This window comes from Zonotrichia albicollis, chromosome 14 (genome assembly GCF_047830755.1).
Source record: "Zonotrichia albicollis isolate bZonAlb1 chromosome 14, bZonAlb1.hap1, whole genome shotgun sequence".
Taxonomy (NCBI): domain Eukaryota; kingdom Metazoa; phylum Chordata; class Aves; order Passeriformes; family Passerellidae; genus Zonotrichia; species Zonotrichia albicollis.
In genome coordinates, this window is record NC_133832.1 from 13271301 (window position 1) to 13289251 (window position 17951).

General features: G+C 47.9%; 1 protein-coding gene across 2 annotated transcripts in view; it reads right to left on the minus strand.

Moving 5' to 3' along the window:
- PLS3 (plastin 3) overlaps window positions 1-16985 on the minus strand; it is a 48347-nt gene extending 31362 nt beyond the window's left edge. The window contains exon 1 of one of the 2 annotated variants that reach the window (XM_074551357.1): window positions 16894-16985. The gene's annotated coding sequence lies outside the window, so the exon portion shown is untranslated. Of the gene's footprint in view, window positions 1-12719; window positions 12860-16893 lie in introns of those variants that run through there. The other variant, XM_074551358.1, reaches the window with a different exon arrangement.
- Window positions 16986-17951: the final 966 nt, after the last annotated feature.

Here is a 17951-nt window from a genome sequence, read left to right on the forward strand (position 1 = left end):
CTGGAACAGCAGGGCAGCACCTGCAGGTGTGCAGGTGGCAGACTGGCACTGCAGAGGGAGATGCCTAAAAGCCAACAGGCCTTCAGACCTCTGCTTACCCACTTTTCTTTTTTCAGGTAAGTGTAAAGCATCCTACAGGGCTATCAGGTATAATCATTTCCTCTGTCTGAGAGGGAGAGGACATCCCTGCCCCATCACCAGCCAGCACAGGTCCTCAGTGGCTCCACCACACGGAGTTCAATTCACATACAGCGCACGTGAAATCCCCGTCTCCCACATTTGCAAAGGATCAGAGATAGCCAGTTTTTCCAGAGCTTTAAGAGCCCTCTGCTCTGTGAATACTCCAAATCCAGTCCTGGCGGTCCAACCTGCAATTACAGTCAAACCTAAAATAGCAGCTCGGTGGTGCCAGCACCACTCATCCCCACGTCATGTCCCGAGACTCAGCACACCAGGGTGTGGCGTGGCAGGCAGCGAACGCTCAGTTCCCCGGGCACTCCACTCCCAGCAGACTTCCTCACACGCCTGGTCTCCTCATACCACTCCCCACACTCTTCCAAAATAGGAATTTTTTTTTGGTAGAGCCAGTATAGCAGTGTATTTTCCTCTTCTTCCTGCTTTAAAAAAGAGCCTTTTAGGGAAGAAAAAGGTGCCTGAGGTGCTCAGGTGACACATCCACTCCCCTGCATGGAACATTGTGATGTAGGTTTCTGCACAAAGAGAACTCCCAGCACTGGCAGGATTCCCCCAGCACATCATTGCACAAGGGGACACGTCTCCTCCACAGCTCCAGCTGCCAAGTTTCACTGGGAGGCCACTAATCCGTATTTGCCCTCCAGAAGGTACTCAGTGATGGCTGTGGCAGTGGCAGCTGCTGCCTGCCAGGTGACAGGGGAGCAGAAGGGGTAAATTCAGGAGTCATCTTTCATCACAAACCCTCGAGAACAGACCCTGTGGTGAAGTTCTGGGGAAGGGAGGGAGCTCATCCAGTGTGCTGGCCTTTGGCTACAGTGGGCTGTGCAACCCCACTGCTCCCCTGATACAGCCCAGAAGAGGACAATCATCTGCTTCGGGACACCAAGTTCTCCTGCCACTCCAGAAGTGGTGTTTTCCTCACTAACACCAAGACACACCATGCTGATGTTGGAAGCTGTTCAAGATAACTGGTGATGACATCCATGGTGATGAACAAGTTCCTGGACATGCCACATCTGTCCCAGTGATTTTTGGGATGGGTTTTAACTGCTGGCACTTGTAGCTCCTGCCTAAAATATCTATTTGGTGGGACACAGCCAGCTTCACTGTCAACTTGGGAGTACAGGACATGCTGGACCACTTCAGCATCCCCATGCTAGAAACCTCCATGGGCAGAGAGCCACAGCAGCCTCAGGAGATCCCAGAGTCAACAGAGCATCAGCAAACCTTGGCAAGCCTTCAGGAGCTGCAAAGGTGGCTCAGTCTCCTGCCTGTGCTGGTGCTGCAAATCAAGGGTTTTCAGAAACATCCCCTCTCCTTACAAAAAAAATTTTAAAATTAAAGAGAGAGAGAGAGAGAGAGAAGGGGGAGAAGTTCAAAAGAGTACCTAACTGAAAGAGAAAACCAGTTAACTTAAATAGCCTGCTTCACCAGAGAAAACACACCATGCTCTGTGAGCCAGAGCTTTAGACAGCAAAGCTGAGTGGTCAGCCACCACTGTTTTGGACTGACATCAGTGACCATTTACCATGTGCAACATGTTCCCCTCCTCCAGTTCTGTTCACAATCTCTTTTAAATGTAAGGATTTTAATGAAATTATGAACAGGCAGAAAGACTCTCACCTGTGCTTTTTGACCCAAATTGAGGGTTTATGCACTTTTTGCTTTCTCCTGCAGTCCCAACCAATGGCATTGTATATCACATCAATGTAAACAGCTATAGAAAGATGTGACAACTGAGGAGCAAGCATTTGACCCTAATTCCTGAGTTTATCAGTCTTTCTAGAGAAAAAACAAGCCCATCTTTGCTAGCTTTCCCCCTTAAAAGCTTCCTGAGCTGCTCTGTCAGCGAGCCTGTCATCTGGAAGAAAGCAAGACATTAGTCAGGCTCATGCTTATTTAATAAAAACCTTGCATATGCAGGAGGGACTGAAAGTTGGTCTTTATTTAAAAAATTGCCTGCAAACTTGAGTACAATTTTGCAGTGCAAAACAGATCTGAGGACTTGCCCCATTTACCCTGTGCTCCACCAGTGCTCAGCTTAGCAATTAACCAGCTAATTATTCACAGCTTAGATCAGGGAGCCAAGCAGCCACCACAGAAGTCCACAAGTATGCCCAGATCACCACGCAAAGGACATTTCATGTCCTGCTATTTCATAAGGAAATCGGGAGCTTCAACTGATGTCAGCTCCAGGAAATGAGTCCCAGGCAGATGATGCCGGAAGCAGGAGGCTTTATATTTAGTACTGAGTCACCCACTTTATTAAATACAAAATACAAAAAAGGTGGGTGTGGAGAGGGGATAAGTGGAAAAAAAGTGAACAAGTTATTCTCTGGAGATCACGGGCCACGGGGAGTCTGGCAGTGGATAGGGGTATTTTGTAAAGGGAGAAAGAAATTAAGAGATTACCTGGAAACCCCTTCTGCACACCCACTGGAAAAGTAGTTGCCAGATGAGCTGCATTCCCAGGGCAGAAGCCAGCACTGAAACCACTGCAGGAGTCTGCAGTGCCTTTGGGATCTCTCCAGCCAGTCCTGCAGGCCTGAGCAGAGCATCACCAGTTCTGAGGCACTTTCCCATCCTGTCTGCTACATTTTTGGGCCAAAGAAGAAGCCACTGGAAGGAACTTAGAGCAGAGAATATTTTTAAGCCAGTTTTGCATCTCCACCTAACCAATCACAAAGGGCACCTTGCAACAATCACAAAGAAAGCACTTTGGGTGATTACAGCAGCATCAGAAGGAAGCCTAATGGCTGTTACTGAGGCATGGGAAGAGAAACTGCCCTGGCACACTAAAACTGCACCCAGGCAGTGCTGACAATCCAAAGGCCATCCTGTCCCTTTCCTTCTCCTCAGCATGTCAGTCCCCCCACCCTGGCTGGCTGTGGGATGAGATGGACACCAGCACAAGGAAGATGAGGCAGTGGGCAGAGGGCCCACTGTTAGCACAGCATCCCAGTTAGAGCCAGCTCAGGCACCCACAGACCAGGCCACTGGAGAAAGAGTGGCACTGCCTCTGGTAGCAGGGTCTTGGAGACACAAATTTACTTTTTCATCTTTCATCTCAGCTGCCAGCTCTGCCCATCACCCAAACCTGTCCTTGACATGACTTAGGCAATCCTCTGCTCTCCTGGAGAACATGCTCTAGATAACTATCCACCCTCAGTCACTACTCAAGGAAATAGAATTTTACACTAGAACTGCACTACTGCAGAACACAAGTGACTGTTTACAGAATATTTCTGAAGAGGAAAACCATTCTGATCCATTTTTAGCAACATTCAATTTAGACACATCTACAAATGAGATGTATACAGCATTCATGTGGACTGCATCCTCATGGAATGTATTAATATGGGAAAGCTGCCATTTAATAGGAATGTAGTTCTTTGAACTAAGGTCTTTTAACACACACTAAAGAAAGCTTTAAGAAGCACCAAAAAACCAATCCTAATGCAAATGGTGGCACAATGCAAATTACAGGAGTACAGATTTGTTTAGAAGAGGTTCATATTTTCATACAAGTCTGTCACAGGCCTTTTAACTTTCTATCAACAATAAATACTCTGCAGCCTGAGCAGCAGCAACACCTTTGCAAAGTTTTCAGCTACTTGAGCCAGATTTTGCCCCTGAGAAGATTCCCTTTCTAAATACTAAAACATAAATACTGCTACCAAAGCCAAGCACTACACCTCATTTCATCTTTAAAAAAGTCAACTGGAAACAAGCTCTCTCTAAAGCCAAACACCAACAGAGACTTGCCTATAGGAGCACCGTATTAGATTATTAGTAAAATAGGTGTAATCTTCAAAATAAAACCAAAACAGTTAAAAAGATGCGGTTTGAAACATAGATCCATGGGCTGTAGCAAGGCTGGCAATTATGCAGAACCAGAGGTCAGGAAGTGCTTAATACCTTGCACCTTTATGCAAGAAGAGATTACACCTCTGCAGGCACAGCCAGCTCCGGCCACCAAATGGACACTTGGCCAACTGGTGGCCACTGTGCAGACCAGTTTGCTGCGCCACTCCTGGCCAGTGGGAGGCTGTGGGAGATTGCCACTGGGTGGCTCCTCAGTCCCACACAACCCATCAACACCTGCAGGTGAGCTGCCACTGTCAGAGAGGTTCCAGGCACTGCCCAGCCTGGGCAGCAGCACACACACCCAGCCCAGGCAGGCAGGATCTGCAGGGAGGGATTGTATCTCATCAGGACATCACCCTGCCAGGGGCACTGGCTCATCATATTGAACAAATTCATCTGTGTTGAACTAGTCCAAACCCTCATCTCAAGGGGCATTGAAGCTTTTTCTGGTATTTAGCTCATGCACTTGTTGGCTTCCCTCCAACTTCTCTTTTTAACTCAGAACCCCACAGAAAGTCTCCTGTAGGATGGATCCACTGAACAGGGTAACTCCAGGGGCTCCCACAACTACTGCACTCTTTGCAAATGTGTAGAAAGGTGGGATAGAGCTGGATTACTGCTCACACACACACTGTAAATTGTCACCCATAGCCTTCAGGTCCCTAGAGCACAATCTTCACCACACAGCTCATTACACTGTTAATTAGGAAGCCATCTCCCATTTTCCAGATCATAAAAAACAGCTACTAGTAGCACACTGATCTCTGTGCTGTGAAGCCAGTCTTTGCTTTGACAGAAGATTTCTTCTATTCTCTAGTCTGTTGTTGCTGTTGACTTTAATGCTTAGTATGAAACATTTAATGCTTAGTATTAAAATATTTTAGTATTAGTATTAAAGAAACTCTCATCCTAGAAGTTAGCAAAACAAAACCAAAAACCAAACATCTACAGATCCTAAATAAAGCCAAACAAGGCATGGTATTTGGTAGAAGGCATGAAGCAACTCTGGAGCTCAGGCAGAAGAGGCAGATCTATGGCTGGGGGCAATGACACCACAAGGTTCAACCTGGATCACACCAGAGAGGTCCAAATGCTGTGCAAGAATATCAGCTGTGAGTGTTACACGTGAAAGGGCAATGCACCAAAGAAAGTGCAATGCCTTGCTTTGTGCCAGGGTGATATCAAACCCATGCACAGAGCTTTAATTGCTGAAGTGAATCATTGACTGGCCCTGGTTGTAAAGGCTCTTGCATAACAGAGTACCAAGGACTGTGCAGGGCAGAATCTTACTCCATTTCATGCCTTTCAAAACTCTTTTTATACAGACCTTCAGAACACAGGGAGCAAAGGGACCAACTAAAACCACCCTATATAACCCTGAAAAAGTTATACTACTTAGAGAAAGGGAAGGAAGGAATAAAAGTTGTTGCCATTAGTGATGGATCTAATTAATGTAGGCTAGACACTGCCATTACCATCCATCCAGCACAGCTACTGCAACTTCTGGGAGCTTCTCAGCCGGGCAGAAGCAATGTCAATTTTTCAAGTTTTCAGCAAGAAGTCTGACTATGCTGCCTTTGCTTGAGCATTTGGTTTATATAATACAGTGGCAAGAGCCCAGCTGGAAATCAGATCAACGAGAACATTGCAAAGGGGTGGGCAAAAGAAGGGCAGGAGCAGGATTGCACAGGAACCTCCCATCCATGTCCCCAAGGAAAGCTTAGTCCCAGCCTCAGCCAAACAGTGCAGAAAGGAACAGGCTAAAGTTAAGGTCAGACATTAAGGCTGCTTATTCCAAGTATTTTCAGTCTTCAGAAGGCCTGGTTTCCCCTCTCTCTGTATGGAAAGGTGAATTCTGCCTAAGTGAGGATTCAGAAACTTGCTTGTTATTACCGGGAGCACTGAGAAACACGAAGGTTTTTGTAAATGTATTTCCATTTGTTCTCTACTGACCTTCAGAATGTTGCTATCTCAGAAACAGTTCTTAAAAGCAAGGGCCAACTTTCTCCCTGAATGCCTGCCCAACACCAATCACAACAGGGTAACTTTATACACACCCACAACACCCTATGTATTCCCTAAAATAAAACTCCTCACAATCCATTCCTGGAGGCAAAACATTTTGTGCAAAATTCAGGAAAAAACAGCTTAATTGCAATATTGTTTTAGAACTCACTTCCTTTATTTCTGTAACCAGCTGGAGACAAGCACCTTGTTGTGTGCTGGGTCAAGGAAATGTTTAACTACAGGATTTATAGCACAATATAGATGTGTATATATCACCACAGCACTGCAGCTGCTCAACAGTTATAGCAGAAGGCAAACACTGGTTCAGCCCAAGGAAAACAGGGATGGGCTGCAATATCAGCCTGCTCACTAAGGCTCCAAGGCAGGAGAGCATCCAAGCCAGTCCCTGGGACAAGACTCAGCATCCTGGAATCTCGAAACCACAGCCCTGTTCCAAACCCAAACAACTCCACAAACCCCTCCTGGCTGATTAGCAGGAAGGAGCACAAGGTTGCGATGGCAGCACAAACAAGGAGCCAGGATTGATGATCTTTCAGATCCAGCTGAAGCACTGCTTCACAAAATATGAATGCCAATTACAGGGATGGGTAGCTTGAATTCAAGTTTCCACTTGGTTAGTGCTGCACTGGACAGAATGAGAGCTTTGGTGCTTGCCCAGCAGTTTCATCTGTACCAAGATCTTCCATGAAAACAGACTGTGAAACCCACAGGACCTCCTCCAGCTCCTGACCTTCCCAGCAGGGCAGAGTCAAAGGCAGCAAGTTCAGTCCTACTGCTTGTGAAAGTAGAGCAAGACATTTTCTACCTTGTAGTACAGAAGGGAGGGGAAGAGGCAGATCAGCACCTCCCCTTCCCTGTTATTTTGAGCAGAATCCATGGAGCAGAAGTCCTGGTGCCTGGGCTTCTGCTACCAGGGCTGGGACAGTACCACGTGCACCAGCAACATCACTGAGGTAAAGATCCATACAAGCATCAAAAAACCCCAAATCTGATCAAAAAGGGGACTTTGAGGGAGTGAATAGACAAAAACTATTTCAGCTTTAGTCTTCAGATAACACAATAGGCAAGGAAGAACATTAAAATGGCACCCAGGTGACTGTGCAAATGTGTTTCAGGAACAACTCACTGCACATCACCTTCCATCTAATCCAGACAGGATACAAGCTTCTTTTACCCAAGGTCTTCAATCTGAATTTCAAACATCTTGTGTGTTCAGCTCTGGAGAGCCCCTAATTTAATCACTAATATACTGGAAAAAATAATCCAGACAGATATAATGCAGAATCACATGCCTTCCTATTTGCTTTCAAGTATAGAAATGCTTTTCATATGTCAACTATCAGGGAAAAAAAAAGATAAAACAAAGGGGATTTTTCTATAGCTTCCTTTCCCACCACCTCAAAGAGACAACAATTTCAGGAGCAATCCAAGAGGATGTCCCCAGACCTCTGCAATCAATTATTTCTGTTTTCCCCCTAGTAAGACAGTCTCCCCATCACTTGGGCACAAGGCAGGAGAAGCAGTTCTAGCACACAAAACTCCAGCAGAATCACAAAACTAACAGGACATAGGCCAGGGGCAGGATTACCCACAGCATCTGAGCCACAGCCTCATTCTGCAGCTGGTATGGCAAACACTGATAGAAGCCAGCAGCATTTCTGATGTTACTCAGCCTGTCTCATCTACCAGATAATCAGATCTTCTTTATGCTTTTCCCCAAGCTGGTGTTTTGCAGGTTTTTCCTTGTATTGACCTGACCCTGCAGTGGGCAGCAACTCACTTTGCCTTCTGTAAGTTCCTGTATTTATACAATTTTTTAAAACAGCCTGGCTAGCATATTTTCAGGAAAAAATTTGGTTTCCTCTAGCAAAAAGAAAGGAAAAAAAAATCTGCAGTAAGGACCTAACTGTAGGAGTCAGTTTTTCCACTTTAAAAATTTGAGATACAAATAAATGGCCCCTTGACTCTCAAAGTAAAAGGCATGTAACTGAGCTAGACAAAGGCTGAAAGCTCATCCCTAGGCTTTGGGAGAAATAAAATCCTTCTAGTGCCCTTCCACAGACAGTTTCATGACTGTTTACAAAGATTTTATGAGACAATACAATATTTCACATTTTTAAGTTTTTTTTACAGTCTACTCTAGAGTGGAATTACCAGAAACGGAACAGGCCAAGGCAGAGTCTACAAAAACTGAAGAGAAGGCAGCATTTTCTCTGATTACAGAGAGACCTTTGATCACCAAGGTCACGTAAAGCCTGCACACAGAGCACGCCAGTCATTAACAGCCACGGAACAGGCACTGGGCAGAGCCTCCCTGCCCTCCTCCCATCCCTCCCCTGCTCATTTATCCCCAGCCCTGCCCTAAACAGCCACAAAGCTGGGTCTGAGCTGCGGGAATGGCCAAGCAGCACTGCCTGCTTCCAGATCCCAGCTCAGCTGCATCCTGCCTTTCCCCACGGAGTAGCCCTGGGCCTGCCAGCAGCACTGCCTGGCACCCTGCAAAAGCACTCACTGCCCACCAGGCATGGCCAAGGACAGTGGGAAACACATGGAACAACACAAGGAGTCAACACTCAAGGTTCATGGGGCAGAGGACAGATGCCCAGAGCAAGGAGACGCTCAGATCTTCCCTCTGCTGCGCCATGACCAAGCACTCAAACCTGCCTAAGCTTGGGTTTGAGGCCTGGCTTTGCCAAGAGGCAGTCAGGAATTAGATCACCACACCAGATACTGCTCAGCCTCTTGCCCTCAATGCTTTTTCTGTTTTATACAAAGAGGGAGGCGTGTGCAGCTCAGATGTGGACAGACAGGACTGAGCTGGAGGCTGTGGGGCAGTGTCCTGGCCACTGGACATCCCTGCAGCACCTGAGCTGAGACATTCCTGAAGGGGCAGACTAATACAGAGGCTGTGGAACAAAGTTTTCAATTGTTTCAGGTCCTTCAAGAAGCACAGCTGAACTCTGATCAACATCTATGATAACTACATGGCTGGCAGTGAGACATCTGGCTCTACACCTTTCCAACAGTGGTCACCTTAGCACTTCTGTATTAATTAGCAGCAAATAGATTTTCTGAGGTATTTTATAGCTGAAGGGCTTCCTGTGGCTGCCAATACCCCAGAAACCAAGACATAAATGTGTTGTGTACAGCCTGATGAAAAGGAAGACTATTTTTAATCCAAGCCTACGTAGGGTGGGGCTCAGTCTCCAACCAGGCCAAAAAGCCACTATAATCCACAAGACCAGTGCCTGGCAATCTTTGCTTGCAGGCTGATGTCTGTTCTATTTTGGGGATGGGAGGAATTTAGAATAAAAAGATATATAAATTAAAAACAAAGGAGGCTATGAAAAGTGAATAGAGGGAAGGGCTAGACTTATCCTGTGTATTTTGGTCTAAAGAACAAGGCTGTAAAAGAACACAAATCAGAATTACTCTATTTTCCATTTCCCATAGCAGTTTATAATTTATAACATGGGCTGAGGAGAGTACAGCCCCAGTATATTTTTTGCAGGAGGAAAAGCCAATCCATGGCTCCTTCCAAAGCAGTGAGACCCTTGGGAAGACAAGGCAGGAAAACAATCACCAGCCATAGACATCCCATCAGGATCCCATACAGGGTTTCCTATCTCAGACACCAGGACAACAGCTGCTGGGACACTTCACTGTTCTGTGCAGTTGGGACTGCAAAAAAGGCAAAGCAGAGGATTGGAATCCAGCAAGTTTTGCTTATTTAGGGCTTATTGCCACCAGGCAACCAACTCACTAAAAGCAGAGATTTTTTTGTACTCTCAGCACCTGAACTTCAGACATAACATCCCACTAGGTTTTATTTGCTACAGACCCTGTCTTAGTTTGGCATTCAAGCCAATTCAACACAGCCATGTACTTTGCCACATCAGCCCCACACTCCTTGCAGTGCACTGGTCATTTGTCTGAAAGCAGATACAGACAGCCTCTCTCCTGTCTTCAGGTGCCCCTTTAGCACCCAGCCATAAACTGTGAAACTCTTGCACAGGCATCAGCATCTCTTCACCTGGCCAGGGCTGGATCATTAACCCAACTACAGAAGTTTGCAATTAATTCTTTTGGCAGAATTATTGGCAGAATTCCCCCTGCAGGAAGGGCAGGACAAAGAGATGTACACAGGGATAAGTGGAGGACCAACAATGATGAACCTCAAGCACTGCTATCATCCCTTTGGTCACAGACTTCTTTAGGAAAAAAGCCTACATCTAAGCAACATTGTGAAGTTTAACCCAAACATTATAAGCATAGCAGCAAAACTGGATGTTGAACACCTCAACACATGATTAGGGACAACTTCCCTTCATCCTTCCTTGTTCTACACATAAGTAACCTCATCAACTCCCTCCTCTCTCATGGACAGCACTAAGGGCAGTATGTGATGAGGAAACAGTGAATGAGACAGTTAAGTCTATTGTCAACTTCAAAAAGAAAAAACAAAAAAGCTTACTTAAAACACCAGTAATTAGGCCTCCTGCAGGGACACTACACTTTATCTTCTCTTGAAGATCACAGTAATATTCTCTCTTCCCAGCTATTCAGTGGGGACTCCCAGCAGCATCTGTGAGCTGTCACTCTTTTTACAGGAACAAAAAACCTACTGAAGCGGCAGGAAAAACAGCTGTAAGCATTTCAGAGAAGGAAATGAGACAAGGAGACTGGTTAGAAGCATATGGCCCATATGGATTGACATGAGCAATCTGCAGCAGCCCTAACCAGAGCTCACCATTTCAGACAGTGATCCTGCTCCCCACATCCTCAGACACATGTCAAATCAATCATTATTTTATTTCCTCCATACTAACTCCCAAATGTTACTGGTGCACAGGCCACCACAGCACATGGGGACAGCCTGGATGCTGCACGAGGAGTCAGTTTGCCCCCAGGATGTGCACATTGCCAGGCAGCACAGGGGACACAAGGAAGGGGACCTAAGCCAAGCAGCCCACTGGCCAAGGATGCTGTGGTCACCCTCATGGCCCAGCTGCTGAAAGGTAGAGACAAACTAACAGGAATCAGCTGGCAAAACAAACAAAAGGGAAGGAATGACTGTGGGTAGCTCCATCTCTGCTGATAGCAGCTCTCCTGAGGGCATGGAAGCCCCCTTTTCATCATGATTCCACTCACAAACCCAGTGCAAAACTAGCTTTAAGTAGCCCAGGCATGAACCCACAAACCCAGACGGGAAACCCTGGCTGTTAGAGGAGCACACATGATATAATTCTTCAAGCAGGCCAGACAGGACTTGATTATTGTCCTTGGCATTTCTAATCTATTACCAAAAAAAGCCAACAGATTTTAGATTCCCAGCAGACCAGTGGATGCCACAGTAGCTGAGTGGACTGGCTGGCCACCATGCCTCAGCACCCTGCCCAAGGAAGTCCACACCCCTGATGGGAACAGAACTGCAGAGCAGCCAAGCAAACAGTCCTGGAGACAGGGCAGCTGCTGGCCAGCACTGATGTCAGTGTGGTCAGCACTGATGTCACATGTGCCCACCCCAAGGAAAAGCTCTGTCATCTCCAAATCAAAGTGTGGCACTAGCAGAGTACAGATGTGCACATCTTCTCCTCCCACCCCATTCTCCAGGCCTATCAGGTGGGGACTTCTGTCTTCAGCTCCATCAATTAACAACATTTGCTTCTTTAGCTGGTACAGTTGTTCCTTATATGGCTGGCAAGATCTCACAGGAACACACCTAACACCTGAAATCCCAAACACAGCTCCTGCAGCCCTGACTGGGCTCTACAGCCACAAACACATAAGCCCCATCTTTTGGCTATAAATAAATCATCTCTTCAATCAACAGTTAAAAGGGTGAGCCTCCATCACCCTCCCTAGGCAGGATGTCCCCATGTCACAGCACAGCCACCCCAGGGGTGCCATCTGCCAGTGGTGGACTGGGGCTGCAGCACAGGGAGGTGAGGAAGGAGGATTTCTGACAGCCAGGACCCCTTGTCCCCATGCTGATGGCGCAGCCTGGCAGTGCCACCCAGGTAAAGCAGAGGAAATCTACACCTTCAGCCCTGCACTTGGGAAGTACTTGCACAAACCAGAACTTTTCCCAGAGCATTCTGCAGGGCTCCAAGTGGATCTCAAAACACATGGAAAGGTGTTATCCAAGCCTCCACTTCAGAAACACTTGTTCTAGAAGCAGGAAGGATATCCAGGCCAGGAAACACTGGCAAGGACAGGCTTGACCCATCACCTACAACTTCAGCACTGAAGAGCACAAAGTAGGAAGCTGCTAAGACTGAATCTTAACTAATGCTGTTGTGTCCAAACACCACACACCCATCCTTACTCCCTGCACACTGGAGATGCCCATTTTTAATTCAATAAATCCCAGAGAGACAGCACACCCACAGGCACACCCAAACCCCTGTGTATAGAGCAGGGGACAGAACAGTAGCTCATTCCTGGCTGCTGTAATCACACAGCTAAAAGTGATTACAGCAGCCCAGTCCCTGTCAGCTGAGCTGCTGCTGCTCTGGGGACCTCCAGGGTGCTCCCTGAGCATCATCTCTCCCAGCCACAGCACCCAGGGCTCAGATATTGGACCATCACACAACTGCCTTCAGCTTTCACACTTCCCACCTACTCACCACCAGCAGCAAGAGCAGCAGGCACCTCTGGGGTAGAAAAGAGTTCAAATGGTGCAAGCAGGGACAGCTGATTCTGCACAGGAGTCTGAGCAGCTCTCTGGGATGGTCACAGGGTAATCAGTCCTTTCATGCCCTCCCCTGCCAGCAGTGGAGGGCAGAGCTCTGCAAGACATCACCCACCACAAACACAATCACTGCTGCTTGTGCAATAATGCAATTCCCAAAGTGCCAACAGGAATGTGCGTGCAACCATGTCAACAGATGCCTATCAAGGGGCTTGGGGGCCAGGGATAGGTGATGTTGTGACATTTGTTACAGTAACCCAACAAATTAATTCAAGGTTTAATTCAACCTTGCATCACCCTCATTACAAGAGCTGGTCTCAGTTTTGCAACATGCTTGACAAAAAAAAAGACATTCAGGAATGTTTTGCTTTGTGTATGCATTGAGGCTATTTGGTAAACTTTTAAAATTCCATATCCACCTTTCACACATCTGCTGGTAGGGGTTTCTGGATTCATGTTTGGCTTTTTTGATATAATTAGCAACTGTAATTACGTCATGAGCTCAATGTCCAAAAAGATACACAGATCACTAAATGCATAGTAGTATTTAGTCCAAAAAGTGCTGACCATCCAAATACCAGCAATTGGTTGATAAATATTAACATAAAATGTCGTGGCTATTCCCAATTTGACAAGTTAAAAATTAATATTTGTTATTGCACCAGGCAGGCTGATAGCTTGTCAGTCACATGTTTAAACAGCTGGCCTGAAGAGATGAGAATCTGCTTTTTTCATGCTGAACTACTGCTCTAATATGGGTGGAAGCAGAGCAATATTCAAAGCCTGAACAAAACACCAACTTAAACCATGTTTCTTTTGCTGCTTAGCGCTACTTGGCGGTACAGGGATAAAAACCAAGTAGCAGCAGGATAAATTCCACCTGCCCAAGCCTCTGCAAACTGCACAGCAACACTGTAGCAGCTGGCAGCTCCCTCCTTCCTTTCCCACTCTCTGTGATCAGAAGCACCTCCATGTCCCTGCACAGGGTTAAACTGCCTTCCCCAACGAGGCAGGTCAAGAGCTGCCCTTGTGAGCACCATCAGGAGAGCCAGGACTGTGCTTTGATGGATCTGAACAAATCCTGTGCTGGAATAATGCAGGCAGGCTTGATGCTGCTTTTTCATCACCTCCTCTGCCACAGGCAATTCAAGAAAATCAGGCCTGTATCTAAAAAGGGACAAATGTCCTCAGAGAATTCAAATCCACAGCTCTCAGTTTTAGGAAGCACAGAGATGCAAAACATTGTAGCTTAAAAAAACAAACAAACCCCAACCACAAACAAGAAATACTGATATAAAGCAGAACTTACTTGGTCTTTGGCTCTGCTGAAAACACGGCCCCTTTGTGTTTCACCACCTATTATTTAATTCTGTGTAAAATAAGATTACCAAGAACATTATCTGTGTGTTGGGACGCGTCACCAAATAAATTAGCACTACTTAAAATATCACCACCAAGACAACCTCAGGTGTGAAATGAGCTGCTGATCGCATCATCTACTTAGATAAGGAAGCACGTTACAGTATCTATGATGGGCACACCCTCCCTAAACACACTGCCAATCATGTAAAAGAAAAGTATTTATCTTCTCCCAATGCACTATGTTATATGTTATCAATAATGGCACTGCCATACTGGAGCTCCAAGAGGAGCACTTGCAGTTTTACCACACAAAAAGTGCAGATAAAGTGTTCACAAGGCACACAGACCACTCAGATCACCAGCAGCTGCTTAAGCACAGCTACTGATTTAACTCCCCAGCATCCCTTCCAGTCAATCACTGAGCAGTGCTCTCCTTTGCTTCCCTAGAGTCAGAAATGTTGTGTTTCCGTTTCTCCAAAGCCACCGAAGTCACTGCACTAGAAAGCCAAGTAAACACAGGAAAGAGTTACTGGAGTTACTAGAAGATCCCGCATGAGTGGATTCAGCACAAACTCATTTAACCAGACTGCAATTCCTTCACTCACCATCCTAATCTCACAACAATTGAAACCCGGAGCAGAGGAGTCAGCAAGGGAGCCCCAGGGGAAGGGCTTCCTCTGCATTTATCCAAATACCTAATGAAGTCACCAGTCCCCAGAGCCCTGTCCACTGTAAAGCTCATCTAGCCAAAAGTGGTAAATAGGTTTCTGGAGTTTGGGGCGTTCTTAACCTGGGGAGATATTTACGTATTTTACAGGAGGGGAAACTTCATCAGATTAACTTTGATAAGAGAACAAAGACCCTGATGAAACACAATTCTTTACATCTAGCACTAAATAACTGAGTTTAATAATCACATTATGATCTCTTAGCTCAGACAAAGAATGAGTAATTCATCTTTCACAAGAAAAAATTCCTTCAAAGGAGCTTGGTTACAACCAAGCAACATCCTCAAATTGTTAAAACTGTTGGCAAGATTAACAGGCTATGATAACAACAACATTTGGAAAAGGTTTCATTTGACAAATTATTTTATTAATTTCTTTTTTTAAGAGTTATTTAGAAGCAAACAAACAAATCTGGAATTTTAAGTCTCTGTGTGTGCACACACTCCACATAAGGCCATCAAACACCCCCAGGGCAGAATCAGCTGCAGAATATTGCACCCAGGGGACTGGCCTTGTGTGCACTAATCCCCCTGAATCACTGCTCTCCACTCACAAACTACCAGCAGCTCCTCTTTGCACAAGATTTCTTTTCAAAACAGATCGAATTTCTATACATCATTATGCACAACACTAGCACATGCTGATCTCGGTAACTATTCCCTCTTTATATCCAGGTTCCAGCTGTTGTCTTTAAAGTTACTCTGAGCGAGTCTCCCAGCATTAAGGACTTTTGCTTCTCAGGTTACCAGGCTCACTGGAGAAGTCACAAGTGCTACTGGCTGAACAATGGCTCCAAGCTGTCATGCAAAAGCAATTTACTTGAGATATCTATTATCTTTTATAGTCGCTTCTACAGATTGACCAAAAACAGGAAGCCCAGCTCTCACATTCCACTGGAATTGTGTAACAGCAACAACAACCTCAAAGGCTGATTCAATGGCATTTGCTCAGATCTACACCAGCAGCTCTCCTAAGGAATCAGCGAGTCCAAGGGATGCCCTGCTTGAAGGCACGGACGTTCTCACAGAGCAGGCACATGCAGCCTGTCCCAAGGAAGCATTAACTGGAGCTCGGTTCCCATGCACATTTCTCACCACTATTTCTACTCAGAAAGCACAGTCATGGAGCACAGTCATGCCTGCAGAGCTGTTACCTCAGTGAGCACTGGGACTTGATGTTACCAATTACACTATTTCCAGACAGCATCAGGGTGCCCCAGCAAAGGAAAGTTTGAAGCTTTAAGTCCAGAAAAATTCCCTGCTCTTCCTTTTCCCTTCCCAGGCTCCCAACAAGAAGCCATTGTTAGGGGGAGTAGGGTGACACTTCCTCTCCCAGTACAAATTAGAGATGTATAAAAATAAACCCACACAGCTGTCCCACGACTTCTCATCTAATTGAAGCGGGGTGAAATAAAGTGAAGTCGTTCCCATTTCCTCACACTCTATGCTTTGGGAATACTACCCTGCACAAAAGATAAAAGTGCAATACAAACCGAACCCCTTTTCAGAGCCGCTCTGCGGGAGCCCACAGCGGGAAGCGGCACCTCCCCGCCCCTCGGCCGGGTTCTGCTCCCACCAACTCGCACAAAGCCCGAGTCTGCCGCACCGGGGCTCCATCCCAGCGCATCCCCCGGCCGGGCCCGCCCCGGCTCAGCCCGGGGCTGAACTTTTCCATGGGGATGAATCAGACAAGTGCTGCCTTTTCATCGCCGCGGGGAGCTGGGAGCGGCGGCAGCAGCGCGCCCGGCGGACACGTCCCCGCGTCCCGCCGGCTCCGAGCGCTGCGGGCTCCGAGCCCGCCCCTCGGCCCCGAGAGCCCCGGGAGCCCCGGGACACGCCTGCTCGGCAGCCAGAGCAGGGCCGGGCCGCGCGGAGCCGCCGGGGCCGGTCGGTGTCCCCCGCTCCCTGCCGCCGCGGGCGGGATGCTGCTTCGCGCGGGCTGGCGCCCGTCCAGCGGCGGGGCGAGCGCCGCAAGTTTGCCCGAGTTGGAGGCGCGCTGGAGCAGCCCCGGAGCACTCACCGTCCGTGCCGTGCCGTGCCGTGCCGTGCCGTGCCGTGCCGTGCCGCTCCGAGCCGTCCCGCCGCCGCGGCCCCGCCCGCTGCCCGCGCTCGGCGCGCCCCGGCCCCGCCGCCCCGGCCCCATTGGGCCGCCCGGCCGCACATCACGGGCCCCGCGCTGCCAGTGGGCGGCCGCGGAGTCACTCAGGCTCCGCCGAGGGCACGCCCCGTCCTCGTCCTGCCGCCGTCGGGCGGCTCTGCCGCGTCTGCCCCTCGCCGTTCCCTGCCTTCATCCCCCTTGCGTGCATCCATCCTCACCCCCTGCCTGTATCCCCAGCCCCACGCACGCCTCACCTCTCATTATTCTCCTGTGTGCAACTCTCCCCCAAGCAGTCCTTTCTTCCCTACAGGCATCCCCTCCTCCCGAGCTGTCCCTCCTCCCTGTGTCCTGTCTCCCATGCACGCGCAGCCCCGGCTGCCTCAGCCCTGCCACGCAGACAGAGCAGCTCTGCGCTTCTGCAAACTCCCCTTGTCCCCCCAGGGACAACCCTGCGGGCTGATGCTGAGGATGTCCAGGGAAGGCTGGCGCTGGTGGGCACATCGGGCACGGAGCTTGGCACAGAGCAGAGCCAGGCGTGCAGGTGCCTGTCCCTTGCACCCTGCTGTTCTGAGCTCCTGGACCAGACAGCGTTGCCATGGCCTTTCCCCACGCAACTTCCAGCTGTCCGATTTGGGATAGGTGACCTCATAACTGTCCTAATTTCTACATTTGCTACACAGATATTCACACTGAACATTGCTAGAAGGGTTCAGGAAATCAAGGGCCTTGGGGACGCTTTTGCGTAAAAGTGGCGGAAAACAGAAGTTAATCCAAATAGGCCTTGAACAGAGAAAGAAAAAGCAAAAACCTGCTGTGGGAACAGGGAGGTGAGCAGGGAGAAGGAGATGGGGCCAGACCTGCCCTTCGGACCTGGGCCAGAAAAAGGGGAAGTTGTTTCTCCAAACTGGAAACTTCACACTCTTGGCTGACACTGGCACACGCAGCATGACCAGGAGAAAACAGGAGTTAGGATATTAATG